The sequence below is a fragment of the Aquarana catesbeiana genome, linkage group LG02, assembly GCF_042186555.1.
Source record: "Aquarana catesbeiana isolate 2022-GZ linkage group LG02, ASM4218655v1, whole genome shotgun sequence".
Lineage (NCBI taxonomy): Eukaryota > Metazoa > Chordata > Amphibia > Anura > Ranidae > Aquarana > Aquarana catesbeiana.
Genome location: NC_133325.1, coordinates 90,880,788 through 90,897,812, shown reverse-complemented (window position 1 = coordinate 90,897,812; position 17,025 = coordinate 90,880,788). Strand labels below are relative to the sequence as shown.

General features: G+C 44.7%; 1 protein-coding gene across 2 annotated transcripts in view; it reads right to left on the bottom strand.

Moving 5' to 3' along the window:
- ARL11 (ARF like GTPase 11) overlaps positions 1-17,025 on the bottom strand; it is a 101,114-nt gene that overhangs the window by 13,563 nt on the left and 70,526 nt on the right. The window contains exon 1 of one of the 2 annotated variants that reach the window (XM_073613166.1): positions 3,434-3,599. The exons of the other annotated variant lie outside the window; for it this stretch is intronic. The gene's annotated coding sequence lies outside the window, so the exon portion shown is untranslated. Of the gene's footprint in view, positions 1-3,433; positions 3,600-17,025 lie in introns of those variants that run through there. 2 annotated transcript variants of the gene reach the window in all.

The following is a 17,025-nucleotide window of genomic DNA, read 5'->3' as shown; positions in this document are numbered from 1 at the left end:
CTCGGGGCGGCAGTGGTGCAGGGGCGGCGCCACTCCTGCTGCGACTTCGCGGCCGCCCCCCCTTTCAGGCTGCCTGTTAATATCCATTAGGGGCATTGGTGCCCGTAGAAAAGATGGCCGCAAGCCGCCCACTACTGCGCATGCGCAGTTCCGAAGCCGGCCGGGCTCAGGAAAGCTCGTACGCGCTCGGCCAGACGGCGCATGCGCAGTAGCGTGATTGCGCCGCCCGCCGCCATTTTTTAAAAGATAGGTCTCCAACCTGTGTGCCGCAGCGCCTCGGGCCGCGGAGGAGACCAGTAATATCAGCGGGGCGGCGGCGGGGGAGAGAGATGACATCTCTCATTGCCCGCACCACTGTTCCGTCCTCCATCTGGTGGCAGCCAGGCAGCATGGCAAGTGACATCCCCATCTGGTGGCAGCCTGGCAAGTGACATCCCCATCTGGTGGCAGGCAGCGTGGCAAGTGACATCTCCATCTGGTGGCAGGCATAGTGGCAAGTGACATCTCCATCTGGTGGCAGGCATATTGGCAAGTGACATCTCCATCTGGTAGCACGCAGCGTGGCAAGTGACATCTCCATCTGGTAGCAGGCAGCGTGGCAAGTGACAAGCGATGGTGGCAAGTGACACGCTCAGGGCTCCCAATGATTCTGCATTATGATGAGTTGAACTATTTCATTTTATATTACAATGTAATGATAGAAATAATGCGTTTCAATCATCCTGACACCATACCAACCATGGTGCCAGGGATGATTGAAGCACTAACACGAGCCATTGCCCTGAAAAATTGCCCGCGGGGGGGGGGGGCGGCAATGAAGGACCCGGCCTTGGGGCGGCAAAGGGAGTAAATCCAGGCCTGGTTGAAGAGGCAACTATAGTGGTCAAAGGTGGGGCCTACATGGTCATTTTGCCTTGAATGAGCAAGGTAACAATGTGTCTTAAATGAAGCCTGTAATATCTTCAATAAAACAGTGATGATGAAATGCAATAACAATGACAATAGATTGGCTAATGCATTTACAAAACCAGAACTTGCCTTTTACGATTTATAGCTTTGTTAGTAACAGTTTTTACAAATCCCTAGTATTTGTTTCAATTCTGAATCATATAGTAGTGTGGGATATAAAAACAGAATGAAAGAATTTTATTGCATAGAGCTGTTAAGAACCCTCAAAAATAAATATGTACAAAAGTTTCTGTGAAAACCTAAGATATTTAATGTATGTAATGGGGAATAACAGTTTCTGAGAAAGCTACAGTAACTTACCATCCAGCAAGTCTATACAGTTTCTTAGCTGCCTGCTTTTACTTAAAGCGATGCCCCCCACAGAAAAATTTAAAGTCAGCCGCTACACATACTGTAGCTGCTGACTTTTAATATTAGGACACTTACCTGTCCTGGAATCCAGTGATGTCGGCACCCCAGCTGATGTTTCTATCAGCTCTCAGGTGCTGCCACCGCCATAGCCTATAAGGGAAACCGTCAGTGAAGCCTTGCGGCTTCACAGCCGACTCCCTACTGCACTGCGCTTTCTGAATGGCACGGTGGTGGGGAAGGAGGAGGGGGGCCAAACTTCTGATGTTCAGACAGGAAGGATATGGATCTGACTTGATGTCTCTAGTAGGTCTGTATGTACAGCGGTTAAAATACTGAGTGTTGTTTATCTGGTTCTGCAACTGATTTATGGCGGCTAATGTGGGCTGCTTTGACACATGAATATTATAACCCTGTAATTTGTTGCCCATTTTTACAAAACTCCTCTATAATAAAGAATTAAAACAAAAAAAGTAGTTCTTGGATATATTCAACTATTTCACTTTAAAGGCTAAGTTCACCTTTCCCAGAAGATAGCCTATGCAGTCAAGAGGCCCCAGTGGGTATTAAAAAAAAACTATAGAGCTTTGTAAAATGTTCATTAATTTTACTGTCATGCCTGTAGACCATTTGGAACCCTCTGGAAGCCTGGCTGAAAAAAAAGCAATCATGTCATGTCTTGTTGCTAGGACTCAAAATCTTTTGGTTTTCACTCCTGTAATGTCGAGAGTGAGCCCAGGTTCACACTGATGCAGGTTAGAAATCATGCAAGTTCCGCTGAACTCGCATGATTTCAAACCGGCAATGCAGCCTGACTTCGGGTATGATTTGACAGACATCTGTGCGGGTTCATGCACAGATGTCTTTTGGGAATCGGTGCGATTCTGCACCAATTCGGACTGTGCCATTGCCGGCAATAGCCGCCGATTTGGCATGCGATTTGCATTTCAAATCGCATGCCAAATTGACCCAATGTGAACCTGGGCCAAGTGTCCAATGTTTTTTATGCCCTTGTAACAAGGCAGGATCTGGGGATTTCCAACTGGGAGATTTTCAGCTGGCCTTTCAGGGCCCAAATGGTCTACAGGTATGATAATAAAGTTAATGATCATTTTGCAAAGCTGCACATTTTTTTATTACCTTCTGGAACTCCTTGATTGCCTATTTTCTGGAAGAGGTGAACTTTTGCGACTCTTCAGAGGACTGTATTTAAAATATATTAATCAAATTATAAAATCCTAAACACATATTAACTAGTCTATAGTCTGCCACAGAAAAACTTGCACATTTGTCTAATTACAACTAAGAAAGCAAATGTGACCATACTTAATATTTTTTAAAACACAGCAATTCAATGTTATATTTTAAATAAAGTGACTCCACTTTTGTCATGAAAAAAGCAAAAAACAATCCCCCCGTGTGATCCTTGTACATTGCATGGATTTTAACAAAGCTTGTGGCAGATGCCTACTTATTTCTGCTCTGAAGGAATAGCTATTTCTTTGATTGTACCAATGTGCAGAGTGAATTTGAATGGGAGTGATTTTTTTCATCATTAATTAGCTGATGTACCTGCAGTGCTCTAATAAGGAAAGTTGTAGTTTCAGCATTCCTTTAGAACCCTCTGGGAGCATCTCACCAAAAATGAAATTGGTGTTGCAGAGGATGCCTAAAATCTGACTTGTATCTTAGTGCAGACAGGAAAAAAAAAAAATCGGTAAGCCAATCAGCCAATCACACAAGCAGGAAATGACACCAACTGTGTATGAAATACCCCCAAGATGCCATATTGCATTAAATTTTACTGAAAATTACAGCACTGCAGGTTGAAAAGGAAAGGTAATTTTCTATTACAGTTTGGCTTATGTAGCAATCGTATATGTATTTTTTTTCCCCACAAAAGTAGAGTTACCCTTTAAATAACTGTATAATCTATGCAACAGCTGGCAATTACAACGAAAAAAGTACTTTATACAATCAAGCTGTAATGCTCAGACACCTTTAGTATGGATAGAAGATGATCAGAGAGTGAATGCCTAGTTTCTAATAGTCTACCTGTTAACATTATCATTGATCTCCGGCTAACATATTGAATTTATTACAGGCAGAATCTTACCTTTATTTCAGCCTTCAATGTCTTACTGGAAATGGTGAAACTTCATTTCCCTGCTCGGTATCCTAGTCATACTACAAACTCTTAGCTGACAATGAGTGTATTGCCACAAAGCAGAAGTACAATAACTGGAGAACGCAGCAAAGAATGACTCCGGAACTGATGTCTCCTCCCTGTCCAATAAGATTTCCTCAATGGGTTTACATTTGCATATTGTGTGAGTGCGTTAGATTTCCTAGATTCCAGTCATACATCTCCAAACAGGTTTTTCATATGAAGTTACAAAGACAAGGAAAGTTAAACAGAATCAAGGTGATAGGTGAGTATAGTGTTGCTGTTTGTAGTTCATTGTAACCAGGCAGCTGTAATTAGATTTCTCTGTTTGGCGGCGATTGTCACACATTTGACACAATTTTTTGCATTAAATATAAGGCATTTTTCATGGTTTGTTACAGACTAGTAAATTACATATTATTAATATAGGGTGTTACCTGAGGACTATTTTTAGCCATCTACTGATGGAAGTTATGGTTAATTGGATACATATACAGTGCTCAGCATAAATGAGTACACCCCTTTTGAAAAGCAAGATTTTAATCAATATCTCAAAGAACACAAAAAAAAATTTCCCAAATTTTGAAAAAACTGAGTTTTATAGAACATTAGTTTAGCTCATTACATGAAAGTAAGGTTAATAATATAACTTAGATTACAAAATCTTCAGTTTTACTCAAATTAGTTGATGTAAAAATTACAAAATCTTCAGTTTTACTCAAATTAGTTGATGTAAAAATACACCCCACAACAAAAACTACTACATCTAGTATTTTGTATGACCTCTTGTAAGTACAGCACCAAGTCTTCTAGGCATGGAATGACCAAGTTGGCGACATATTGCAACATTTATCTTTTCCATTCTTTAAGAACAACCTCTTTGATTGGGTTCATTGGGAGACATGCTTGGCCACTGAATTACTTTAACCCTGTTCTTCTTCAGAAATGCAACAGTGGCCTTAGATTTGTGTTTTGGATCATTGCCATGTTGGAAAAGTGCACGACGACCAAGGGCACGTAGTGATGGTAGCATCTTCTCTTTCAATATAGAGCAGTGCATCTGTGAATTCATGATACCATTAATGAAATGAAGCTCCCCAACATCAGCGGCACTCATGCAGCCCCACAGAAGGACACTATCACCACCATGTTTCACTGTAGGCACCATGCATTTTTCTTTGTACTCCTCAGCTTTGCAATGCCATACAGTTTCAAAGTCATCAGTTCCAAAAATATTTATCTTGGTCTCGTCACTCCAGAGTACAGAGTCCCATTAGTCTTTTTCAGCATGGGCCCTGGCAAATTCTAGGCAGGCTTTTGGAGAGGCTTCCTTCATGGACGACACCCATGCATGCCATTCCTCTGCAGTGTTCGCCATATTGTGCCACGGGAAACAATCACCTCCGTAAATTCTAAAAGGATGGTAAAGGTTTTCTGACAAATCTGTTGGGGTGTACTCAGTTATGCTGAGCACTGTGTGTTTAGTGTTTTTGTAAAGGTTCCTTATTATGTTCAGCCCTAAAAATCAAATTGTACATTTTTATCAAGTAAATATAAAATATTGCATGTGCGCAAGATTCAGCTATTTGTGGCCTACATCCATAACAGTGGGCTTCCCTAGAGGATGTTTTAGGAACCTGGAGCAGTGCAGTTTTTTCCTTGGCATTTCACAGTACTAAGCATAGATCACCAATACATAACCGTGTCCCTTGATAAACTCCAAGAAACATATGATAAGTACAAAAATCCTTTTTTATCCTTTTGCATTCATTAAGGGGCACAGGATTCAGTAATTCAGAGAAAACTGATATGTCCAAAAGCAATCCTGTCACTGTCACGTACCTGGTTGGAGGTGGACTTGACGAGAGGGCTTTCCTTGCGGCTGAGTGCCGAGAACCCCTGAGGTGAGAACAGGGACTGCAAGGCGCAAAGAAGCACGGGTGGCTTTTAGGTAGCTCTGCTGTTAGTTGCTAGAAGCGGAATTCACCGGATAGTTGTCAGCTGTTCTGATAAGACTGATGGCAGGACCCCTGTTGCTCTTGAAGTAGCAGGACCAAGGCAGTGGCCACTAGCAAGATGGCACTCAAGGTGGTGGCATAGCCACACTGGCAAGGCCAGACGGAGGAAGCATAGTCAGGATGGAAGCTGAGGTCATAAATGGAAAGGCAAGCCTGAGAGTGGACAGGATAGCAATCCAAGGGAGCAGGCAGAAGAGTAGTCAGGTGACAGGCCAGGATCACACACAGTCGGGTAGAAGAGGCAGAGTCCTTAGAGCAAGCTGGAGTCAAACCAGGAATATGGCAGCAGGAGGGTCCATAGACAAGCCAGGTCAGTAACAGGAGGTCCAAGGAATACAGGATACACAGGAGCAAGGAGTACTGGGAGCTGAAGATCATCCAGCACACTAGGGAGTTGGTGCCAGTCCTGGCAGCAGATGTGCATGTCTGTGCCAATGCGCGCACTTCTGTGCAAACGAGCATGGCCATGTTTAGTATTGGCAACTGTGACAGGTCTTTTCCTCTGCACATGCTCATGTACATAAGTATTCACAGCCTTTGCCAGAACACTCAAAAATTGAGCTCAGGTGCATCCTATTTCCACTGATCATCCTTGAGATGTTTCTACACCTTGGAGTCCACTTGTGGTATATGCAGTTGATTGGACATGATTTGGAAAGGCAAACACCTGTCTATATAAGGTCCCACAGTTAACAATGCATGTCAGAGCACAAACCAAGCCATAAAGTCTAAGGTCTGTAGACCTTCGAGACAGGATTGTATCTCGGCACAGAGCTGTTGGGAAGGGTACAGAAAAAATTTCTGCCGCATTGAAGGTCCTAGTAAGAACAGTGACCTCCATCATCTGTAAATAGAAGATGTTTATAACCACCAGGACTCTTCCTAGAGCAGGCCACCCAGCAAAACTGAGCGATTGGGGGAGAAGGGCCTTAGTCAGGGAGGTGACCAAGAACCCAATGGCCACTCTGACAGACCTCCAGCATTTCTCTGTGGAGAGAGGAGAACCTTCCAGAAGAACAACTGTCTCTGCAGCACTCCACCAATCAGGCCTGTATAGTAGAGTGGCCAGACGGAGTAAAGGCTGTGAATACTTATGTACATTTGATTTTTTTATTTTTAATAAATTTGCAAAGACTTCAAACAAATTTCTTTCACGTTGTCATTATGGAGTATTGTTTATAGAATTTTGAGGAAATAATTAATTTAATCCATTTGAAATAAGGCCATAACATAAAAAAAAAATGTGGAAAAAGTGAAGCACTGTGAATATTTTCCAGATGCACTGTATATACAGTATCTCACAAAAAATGAGTACACCCCTCACATTTTTGTAAATATTTCATTCTATCTTTTCATGTGACAACACTGAATAAATAACGCTTTGCTACAATGTAAAGTAGTAAATGTGCAGCTTGCATAACAGTGTCAATTTGCTGTCGCCTCAAAATAACTCAACACAAAGCCATTAATGTCTAAACCACTGGCAACAAACGTGAAAAATGTCCAAATTGTGCCCAAAGTGTCAATATTTTGTGTGGCCACCATTTTCCAGCACTGCCTCAACTCTTGGGCATGTTCACCAGAGCTTCACAGGTTGCCACTGGAGTCCTCTTCCACTCCTCCATGATGACATAATGGAGCTGGTGGATGTTAGAGACCTTGCACTCTTCCACCTTCCATTTGAGGATGCCCCACAGAAGCTCAATAGGGTTTAGGTCTGGAGACATGCTTGGCCAGTCCATCACTTTTACCTTCAGCTTCTTTAGCAAGGCAGTGGTCGTCTTGAAGGTGTGTTTGGGGTCGTTATGTTGGAATACTGCCCTGCGGCCCAGTCTTCGAAGGGAGGGAATCATCATCCGAAGGGAGGGAAGAAACAGCAATCCTAGGTCAATTGGCTTCAGTATAAATCACACAAATAGGAAACATAAGGGCAATACAGACACTGAATTTCAAAAGAGCCAACTTCTCTAAACTACGAACCTTGCTAGAAGGCATGAATTGGGATAAAATCTTAGGAACAAAGAACACGGAGGAGAGATGGGTTTGCTTTAAGAGCATATTAAATAAAGGGCATTAGCCAACGCATCCCATTGGGTAATACATTTAAAAGAGTGAACAAAAGTCCTGGATTTCTTAACTCCAATGTAAAAATGCATATAAAAGCAAAGGAGAAGGCCTTCAAAAAATACAAGGTTGAGAGATCATCATCAGCATTCAGACTTTATAAAGAATGCAACATGAAATGTAAGGGTGCAATTAGGGCGGCTAAGATTGAACACGAAAGACACATAGCAGAGGAGAGCAAAAAAATTCCCAAGAAATTCTTTAAGTATGTAAACACTGTTTACATACTTAAAGAATTTCTTGGGAATTTTTTTCTAGGGATGAGCCGAACACCCCCCGGTTCGGTTCGCACCAGAACCTGCGAACGGACCAAAAGTTCGCACGAACGTTAGAACCCCATTGACGTCTATGGGACTCGAACGTTCGAAATCAAAAGTGCTCATTTTAAAAACTAATTTGCATGGTATTGTCCTAAAAAGGGTTTGGGGACCCGGGTCCTACCCCAGGGGACATGTATCAATGCAAAAAAAACTTTTAAAAACGGCCGTTTTTTCGGGAGCAGTGATTTTAATGATGCTTAAAGTAAAAAAAAAAAAAAAAAAAAAAGTGAAATATTCCTTTAAATATCGTACCTGAGGGGCGTCTATAGTATGCCTGTAAAGTGACGCGTGTTTCCCGCGTTTAGAACAGTCCCTGCACCAAATGTCATTTTTAAAGGAAAAAATCTCATTTAAAACTGCTTGCGGGTTTAATGTAATGTCGGGTCCTGGCAATATGGATGAAAATCAGTGAGACAAACGGCATGGGTACCCCCCAGTCCATTACCAGGCCCTTTGGGTCTTGTATGGATATTAAGGGGAACCCCACACCCAAATTAAAATAAAGAAAGGTGTGGGGCCACCAGGCCCTATATACTCTGAACAGCAGTATACAGGCGGTGCAAACAAGACAGGGACTGTAGGTTTGTTGTTAAGTAGAATCTCTTTGTAATTTTGAACGGGTACATTTTTAACGTGTTTAGCTCCAGCCAAAAAATCTTTTTTAAGCTTTTTGGAAAACATAGGGAAGGGTTATCACCCCTGTGACATTTGTTTTGCTGTCTTTCCTCCTCTTCAGAAGATTTCACCTAACTTTTTGTCCCAATGGATTGGAAAGCATCAGTGGAAAGGAGAAATATTTTTCCCATATTAACTCCTACAGGAGAGAATTTCCCTTCCTAGGGGTAGATTTCATCTCACTTCCTGTTGTCTCCTTCCGTTTGCAAGTAGGAGTCGTTTGTAAGTTAGTTGTTTGAAAGTAGGGTCCTGCCCTATATACTCAGCAGAAATTTGGGCCTTAGGTGTTGCTGTGGCCACAACACTGTAAGCCCTCACAGGGCCCTGCTGTGAAATATTAGATCAAGAATTGTAATTACATGCCCCTGTTGAACAGGAGCTGAAAAATTAGGCCTTAGGCACTGGTGCTGGTGCCACAACACTGCAACCCCTCACAGACACTCTAGTTGGAATGCAGGAACGAGCCCTGCTGCAAAGTATTACATCAAAAATTGTAATTACACGCCCCTGTTAAACAGGGGCTGAAAAATTGTGCCTTAGGCACTGGTGGTGGCGCCCAGAACCAAAAATGTTCTTACAAGCTATCAGCGTGATGATTGAGGAGGAAGAGGATAGTTACTCAGGGATAGTCACTCAGCATCAGCATAGGCAGTCTTTGAAGGGATCTGAGATTTCAAAAAAAATTATTCGGTTACATCAGCATCAGGTGCTTGGTAGCTGGTGGTGATCCAAGACTGATTCATTTTTATGAAGGTCAGTCGATCGACCGAGTCAGTGGACAGACGCACCCTGTGATCGGTTACCACGCCTCCAGCAGCACTGAATGTGCGTTCCGAAAGAACGCTGGATGCAGGACAGGCCAGTAGCTCAATTGCATACTGTGCAAGCTCTGGCCAGTGATCCATCCTCAAGACCCAGTAACCCAGAGGATTTTCGGTGGGAAAGGTGTCCAAGTCTGATCTTGCCCCTAGGTATTCCTGCACCATGTAAAACAGACGCTGGAGATGGTTGCTGGAACCGATCATACCTTGGGGCTGCGGACCAAAAAATTGTCTGAACGCATCGGTCAGACGGCCACCTTCTCCACCGCTCCTTCTTTGACTGACCGAAGCCTCAGCAACACGTTGTCCAGAAACAGGAGTTTGTAACCTCCCAGTCTCTGGGAACGCGTTGCACAGACCTTTCTGCAAGGCCTCCCGAAGATGTTTCATCCTCTGCTCCCTCTGCGATGGCAAGATAAGGTCCGCAACCTTACCCTTGTAACGTGGATCAAGGAGGGTTGCCAGCCAGTATTGGTCCTTCTCCTTGATACCACGAATACGAGGATCCTTACGCAGGCTTTGCAGGATCAGGGAGACCATGCAGCGTAGGTTTGCTGAGGCATTCGGTCTGGAGTCCTCTGGGTCACTAAGGACGACATGGTCCGCAGCCACCTCCTCCCAGCCACGTACAAGTCCATGTGTTTCTTGGGACTGATCCCTTAAAGACTGCTGCTGATGCTGAGTGCCAGGCTCCACCTCCATACTGACACAATCTTCCTCCTCCTCCTCCTCCTCCTCGTCCTCTTCCTGTGTGATCGGCGGGCACGCAGGAACACTGTCTGGATAAAGGGGCCTTGAGAGCTAAGGAAGTCCTCCTCTTCCTGCCTCTGTTCTGCCTCAAGTGCCCTGTCCATTATTCCACGCAGCGTGTGCTCCAACAGGTGGACAAGGGGGACAGTGTCACTGATGCATGCACTGTCACTGCTCACCATCCTCGTGGCCTCCTCAAATGGTGACAGGACAGTGCATGCATCCCTGATCATGGCCCACTGGCGTGGGGAAAAAAAAACAAGCTCCCCTGACCCTGTCCTGGTGCCATAGTCGCACAGGTACTCATTGATGGCCCTCTGCTGCGTGTGCAGCCGCTGCAGCATGGCCAACGTTGAGTTCCACCTGGTGGGCATGTCACAGATTAGGCGGTTCTTGGGCAGGTTAAACTCCTTTTGGAGGTCCGTCAGCCGAGCACTGGCATTATATGACCGGCGGAAATGCACAGACTTTCCTGGCCTGCCTCAGGACATCCTGTAAGCCCGGGTACCTGCCCAAGAACCGCTGCACCACCAAGTTAAGGACGTGAGCCAAACAGGGCACATGGGTCATTTGTCCCTGTCGGAGGGCAGAGAGGAGGATGGTGCCATTGTCGCAAACCACCATTCCTGCCTTAAGTTGGCGTGGCGTCAACCACCTCTGAACCTGCCCCTGCAGAGCTGACAGAACCTCTGCCCCAGTGTGGCTCCTGTCCCCCAAGCACACCAGCTCAAGCACCGCATGGCATCTTTTGGCCTGCGTACTTGCGTAGCCCCTTGAACGACTACGGAGCACCGCTGGTTCCGAGGAAGAGGCCATGGAGGAAGAAGAAGAGGAGGGGGTGGAGGAGAGAGGTGTGTCACAATCATTAGCATTTTGGAGGCGTGGTGGCGGAACAACCTCCAACACTACTGCACCTTGTCCTGCATCCTTCCCAGCTGCCAGCAGAGTCACCCAATGCGCCGTGAAACTTAGGTAACGTCCCTGTCCATGCCTGCTGGACCATGAGTCAGCGGTAATATGCACCTTACCGCTGACCGCCCTGTCCAGCGAGGCATGGACATTGCCTTCCACATGCTGGTAGAGAGCCGGAATTGCCTTCCGTGAGAAAAAGTGGCGTTTGGGTACCTGCCACTGAGGAACCGCACATTCCACAAACTCACGAAAGGGGGCAGAGTCTACCAACTGAAAAGGCAGCAGTTGAAGTGCTAGCAATTTTGCCAAGCTAGCATTCAACCGCTGGGCATGTGGATGGCTGGGAGCAAACTTCTTTCGGCGGTGCAGCAGCTGGGGCAGGGAAATTTGCCTGGTACAATCTGACGTCGGTGTACCAAAATCAGATTGCCCACAAGTACTTGGCTGTGACACACCCAATTCTACACCTTCATTCCTCTCAGTGCAGGTCTCAGAGAGGACTGAAGGTCTAGTGGGGTTGGAAATCTCAGCTGATGAGGAGCAAGGAGAGGTCCTCTTTGTTCTTTGGTGTGGGTCTTTTAGATACGCTTGCCAATGAACTGCATGGCAGGTCAACATATGTCTGGTCAAGCATGTGGTACCCAAGCGGGAGATGTTTTGGCCACGCGAGATACGCTTGAGACATATGTTGCAAATAGCAGCGGTGCGATCTGATGCACTCGTCTCAAAAAAGGCCCACACCAAAGAACTTTTTGAATAACGCGCAGAGACTGCAGCGCCCTGCACATGTGGAGCTTTGGGGTGTGATGCAGTCAATGTGCTGCCCTTAGGCTGGCCCCTGGAGGGCATCCTGCCTCGTTGGTGATGTGCCGCCTCCTCCTCCTCCTCCTCTCTCCTATCAGGCACCCACGTTGAGTCAGTGACCTCATCATCCCCTCCCTCCTCATCTCTGGAGCAAACCTGGCAGTATGCTGCAGCAGGGGGAGCATGACTGCCAGATTGCTGTCCTTCTTGGGCACCCCCTCTGTCCGTGCTCATGTAGGTAGGTTTAGCAGAACACTGTGAGCAGGACGCACTGCACTAACTGTAAATAGTCTAGATGCCTGACTGTGGTACTAATAGGATCAAAAGAACACAAGCAATTTTCTTCAGGTAGCTGTATTTACTGTAATAAGACAAGCCTGCCTGTCAGTAAGAAGATAACAGAAACGGATCTAGCTGAACACTGTGAGCAGGACGCACCCCACTAACTTGTAGGTTTAGCAGAACACTGTGAGCAGGACGCTCTGCACTAAATGTAAATAGTCTAGCTGCCTGACTGTGGTACTAATAGGATCAAAAGAACACCAGTAATTTTCTTCAGGTAGCTTTATATACTGTAACAAGACAAGCCTGCCTGCCTGTCAGTAAGAAGAGAACAGGAACGGATCTAGCTGAACACTGTGAGCAGGAAGCACTGCACTAAATGTAAATAGTCTAGCTGCCTGACTGTGGTACTAATAGGATCAAAAGAACACCAGTAATTTTCTTCAAAATACTGTAACAAGACAAGCCTGCCTGTCAGTAAGAAGAGAACAGGAACGGATCTAGCTGAACACTGTGAGCAGGACGCACTGCACTAAATGTAAATAGTCTAGAAGATAACAGGAACGGATCTAGCTAAACTGAATACAGTGTATATATATATATATATATATATATATATATATATGCGCAACACCTGGGATGCATATATATAGACAATACACTTTAAGTGCAGCTAACTGACTGACTGTCCTGCCTAATCTAGCTAACTCAAATGAAATGACACTGTCTCTCTATCTCTCTATTTCTCAGCACACCAGAACACACTGCACAGGGCCGCCATGCAGGCGGCCTTATATAGTGTGGGGCGTGTACTAAATCCCCTGAGCCATAATTGGCCAAAGCCTCCTTGGCTTTGGCCAATTACGGCTCTCTGTTAAGGCGGCGCTGTGATTGGCCATGCATGCGGGTCATAGTGCATGCTTGGCCAATCATCAGCAAGCAATGCACTGCGATGCCGCAGTGAATTATGGGCCGTGACGCGCCACACGAATTTGGCGCGAACGGCCCATATCGTTCGCAATTCGACGAACGATCGAACACGAAGCTCATCCCTATGATGATCCCAGTAAAAAAGGGAGGACAGACCATATTGGCCCCATAAAGAATGAGGAAGGACATCTGGTCACAAAGGATGGGGAGATGGTGAAGGTATTGAAATTATTCTTCTCCTCAGTCTTCACGAGGGAATCGGGGGGCTTCAGTTACCAAAACTGCACTGTTTATCCTCATGACACATCACAGGAAGCACCTCCATGGTTAACAGAGGACAGAATTAAAATTAGACTTGGGAAACCTAACATTAATAAATCACCGGGACTAGATGGCTTGCATCCGAGGGTACTTAGTGAACTCAGTCAGGTAATTGCCAGACCATTGTTCCTAATTTTTACTGACAATCTACTGACTGGAATGGTACCCGCTGACTGGATAAAAGCCAATGTAGCACCAATATATAAAAAGGGCCCAAAATACATCCCTGGGAATTACAGACCAATTAGCCTAACATCAATAGTATGCAAGCGCTTGGAGGGGATAAGGGACTATATGCAAGACTTTAGTAATGAGCACGGTCATTAGCAGTAATCAGCATGGATTCATGAAGAATCGTTCTTGCCAAACCAATCTATTAACCTTCTATGAGGAGGTGAGTTGCCATCTAGATAAAGGAAGGCCCGTAGACGTGGTACATCTGCATTTTGCAAAAGCATTTGACACAGTTCCCCATAAACCTTTACTGTACAAAATAAGGTCCATTGGCATGGACCATAGGGTGAGTACATTGATTGAAAACTGGCTATAAGAGGGTGGTGATAAATGAGGCGTACTCGGAATGGTCAGGGGTGGGTAGTGGGGTTCCCCAGGGTTCTGTGCTGGGACCAATCCCATTTAATTTGTTCATAAACGACCTGGAGGATGGGGTAAACAGTTCAATCTCTGTATTTGCGGACAATAATAAGCGAAGCAGGGCAATAACTTCTCCGCAGGATGCGGAAACCTTGCAAAAAGATCTGAACAAATGAATGGGTTGGGCAACTACATGGCAAATGAGGTTTAATGTAGAAAAATTTTAAATAATGCATTTGGGTGACAAAAATATGAATTCAATCTATACACTGGGGGGAGAACCTCTGGGGTATTCTAGGATGGACCTGGGGGTCCTAGTAGATGATAGGCTCAGCAATGACATGCAATGCCAAGCTGCTGCTAACAAAGCAAACAGAATATTGGCATGCATTAAAAAGGGGATCAACTCCAGAGGTAAAACAATAATTCTCCCGCTCTACAAGACTCTGGTCCGGCCTCACCTAGAGTATGCTGTCCAGTTCTGGGCACCAGTCCTCAGGAAGGATGTACTGGAAATGGAGCGAGTACAAAGAAAGCTAATAAAGGGTCTGGAGGATATTAGTTATGAGGAAAGGTTGCAAGCACTGAACTTATTCTCTCTGGAGAAGAGATGCTTGAGAGGGGATATGATTTTAATATACAAATACCATACTGGTGACCCCACAATAGGGATAAAACTTTTTTGCGGAAGGGAGTTTAACAGGACACGTGGCCACTCATTAAAATTAGAAGAAACTTAAACTACGTAGAGGGTTCTTTACTGTAAGAGCGGCAAGGAGATGGTGGTCGGGGAGCATCGATAGTTTCAAAAACTATTAGATGAGCACCTGAACGACCACAACATACACAGATATACAATGTAATACTGACATATAATCACATACATAGGTTGAACTTGATAGACTTGTGTCTTTTTTCAACCTCACCTACTATGTAACTATGCTCTGCTTCAGTATGTCACAGTACCTGTTGGCATTCATGGTTCCCTCAATAAACTGTAGCTCCCCAGTGCCGGCAGCACGCAAGCAGCCCCAGACCATGACACTCCCACCACCATGCTTGACTGTAGGCAAGACACACTTGTCTTTGTACTCCTCACCTGGTTGCCGCCACACACACTTGACACCATCAGAACCAAATAAGTTTATCTTGGTCTCATCAGACCACAGGACATGGTTCCAGTAATTCATGTCCTTAATCTGCTTGTCTTCCACAAACTGTTTGCGGGCTTTCTTGTGCATCATCTTTAGAAGAGGCTTCCTTCTGGGATGACAGCCATGCAGACGAATTTGATGCAGTGTGCAGCGTATGGTCTGAGCGCTGATAAACTGACCTCCCCCCCCTTCAACCTCTGCAGCAATGCTGGCAGAACTCATACGTCTATTTCCCAAAGACAACCTCTGGATATACTCAACTTCTTTAGTCAACCATGGCGAGGCCTTTTCTGAGTGAGATTTCTTTTGGTGGTATTTGATCACATCTGTGTTTTTTATTTTTTGCGCTATAAACAAAAAAAGCGATAATTTTGAAAAACACAATATTTTTCAGTTTAGACTAATATGTATTCTTTTACATATTTTTGGTAAAAAAATAAAATATAATAAGTAATAAAATCGCAATAAGCGTATATTGACTGGTTTGCGCACAAGTTATAGCATGTAAAAAATAGGGGATAGACTTATGGCATTTTTTTTTTTACTAGTAATGGCAGCGATCTGCGATTTTTAGCGGGACTGCAACATTGCAGCCAACAGATCGGACTTTTTTTGGACCAGTGACATTTATACAGTGATGATAGCTAAAAATAGCCACTGATTATTGTATAAATGTAACTGGCAGGGAAGGGGTTAACACTAGGGCGCGATCAAGGGGTTAAGTGTTCCCTAGGGAGATGTTTCTAACTGTGGGGGGAGTGTACTGACTGGAGGAGAGAGAGCGCTGTTCCTGATCACTAGGAACAGCAGATCTGTCTCTCCTCCCCTGTCAGAACGGGGATCTGTGTGTCCCCGTTCTGGATCTTTGTGGAGCGTTTGCGGGTGGCCAGCGGACTACGCGGCTGCTGGCCACGCGCATCGGTGTCACGCGGCGGTGCGCGCCCCCTACAGCCTTTAAAGCGGCCGCCATACAGCTACATCTATTCGCGCAGGGGAGCCAACCTGTCGCCGTATAACGACGGCAGCTGGTCAGCAAGTAGTTAAATACCACCAAAAGAAAGCTATGTTTGTGCGAAAAAAAATTATAAAAATTTCATATGGGTACAGTGTTGCATGACCACGCAATTGTCTTTCAAAATGCGACAGCACTGAAAGCTGAAAATTGGCCTGGGCAGGAAGGGGGTGAAAATGCCCGGTATTAAAGTGGTTAAATGACAGTGGCCGATTCTCCACCAGGAAAGGTTTGGTAAAAGACACATTTCTGCTTTATAAATAAACCTTTAAGGTTGACCATACACTATACAATCTAATGGTATCATCATCATCTATGTAGTACAAGGTGCTGCCTGATTTGATACTGATTGAATGGATTGTTTAGGTTTGTCCTCATTACATAGTTTTGGTACTCTTCAATTCTATGGGAAATTGTACAATCAAATTGTATAGTGTATGGCCAGCTAACGACTTATCTTTACCGTGATGTATGTATATACACTGCTCAAAAAAAATTAAAGGAATGCTTTTAATCAGAGTATAAAATCAATTCAATTAAATTCCTGGGATATTGATCTGGTCAGTTTAAGTTTAATTTCTACCAAAGCAGCTGAAACTGATTAACAACAGGTGCACTAGATGGGCAACAATGAGGCGACCTCCAAAACAGGAATGGTTTTACAGATGGAGGCCACTGACATTTTTTTTGCCCTACTCATCTTTTCTGATTGTTTTTCACTAGTTTTGCATTTAGTTAGGGTCAGTGTCACTATTGGTAGCATGAGGCAATACATGGACCCTGTCGAGGTTGCACAGGCAGTCCAACACCTCCAGGATGGCACA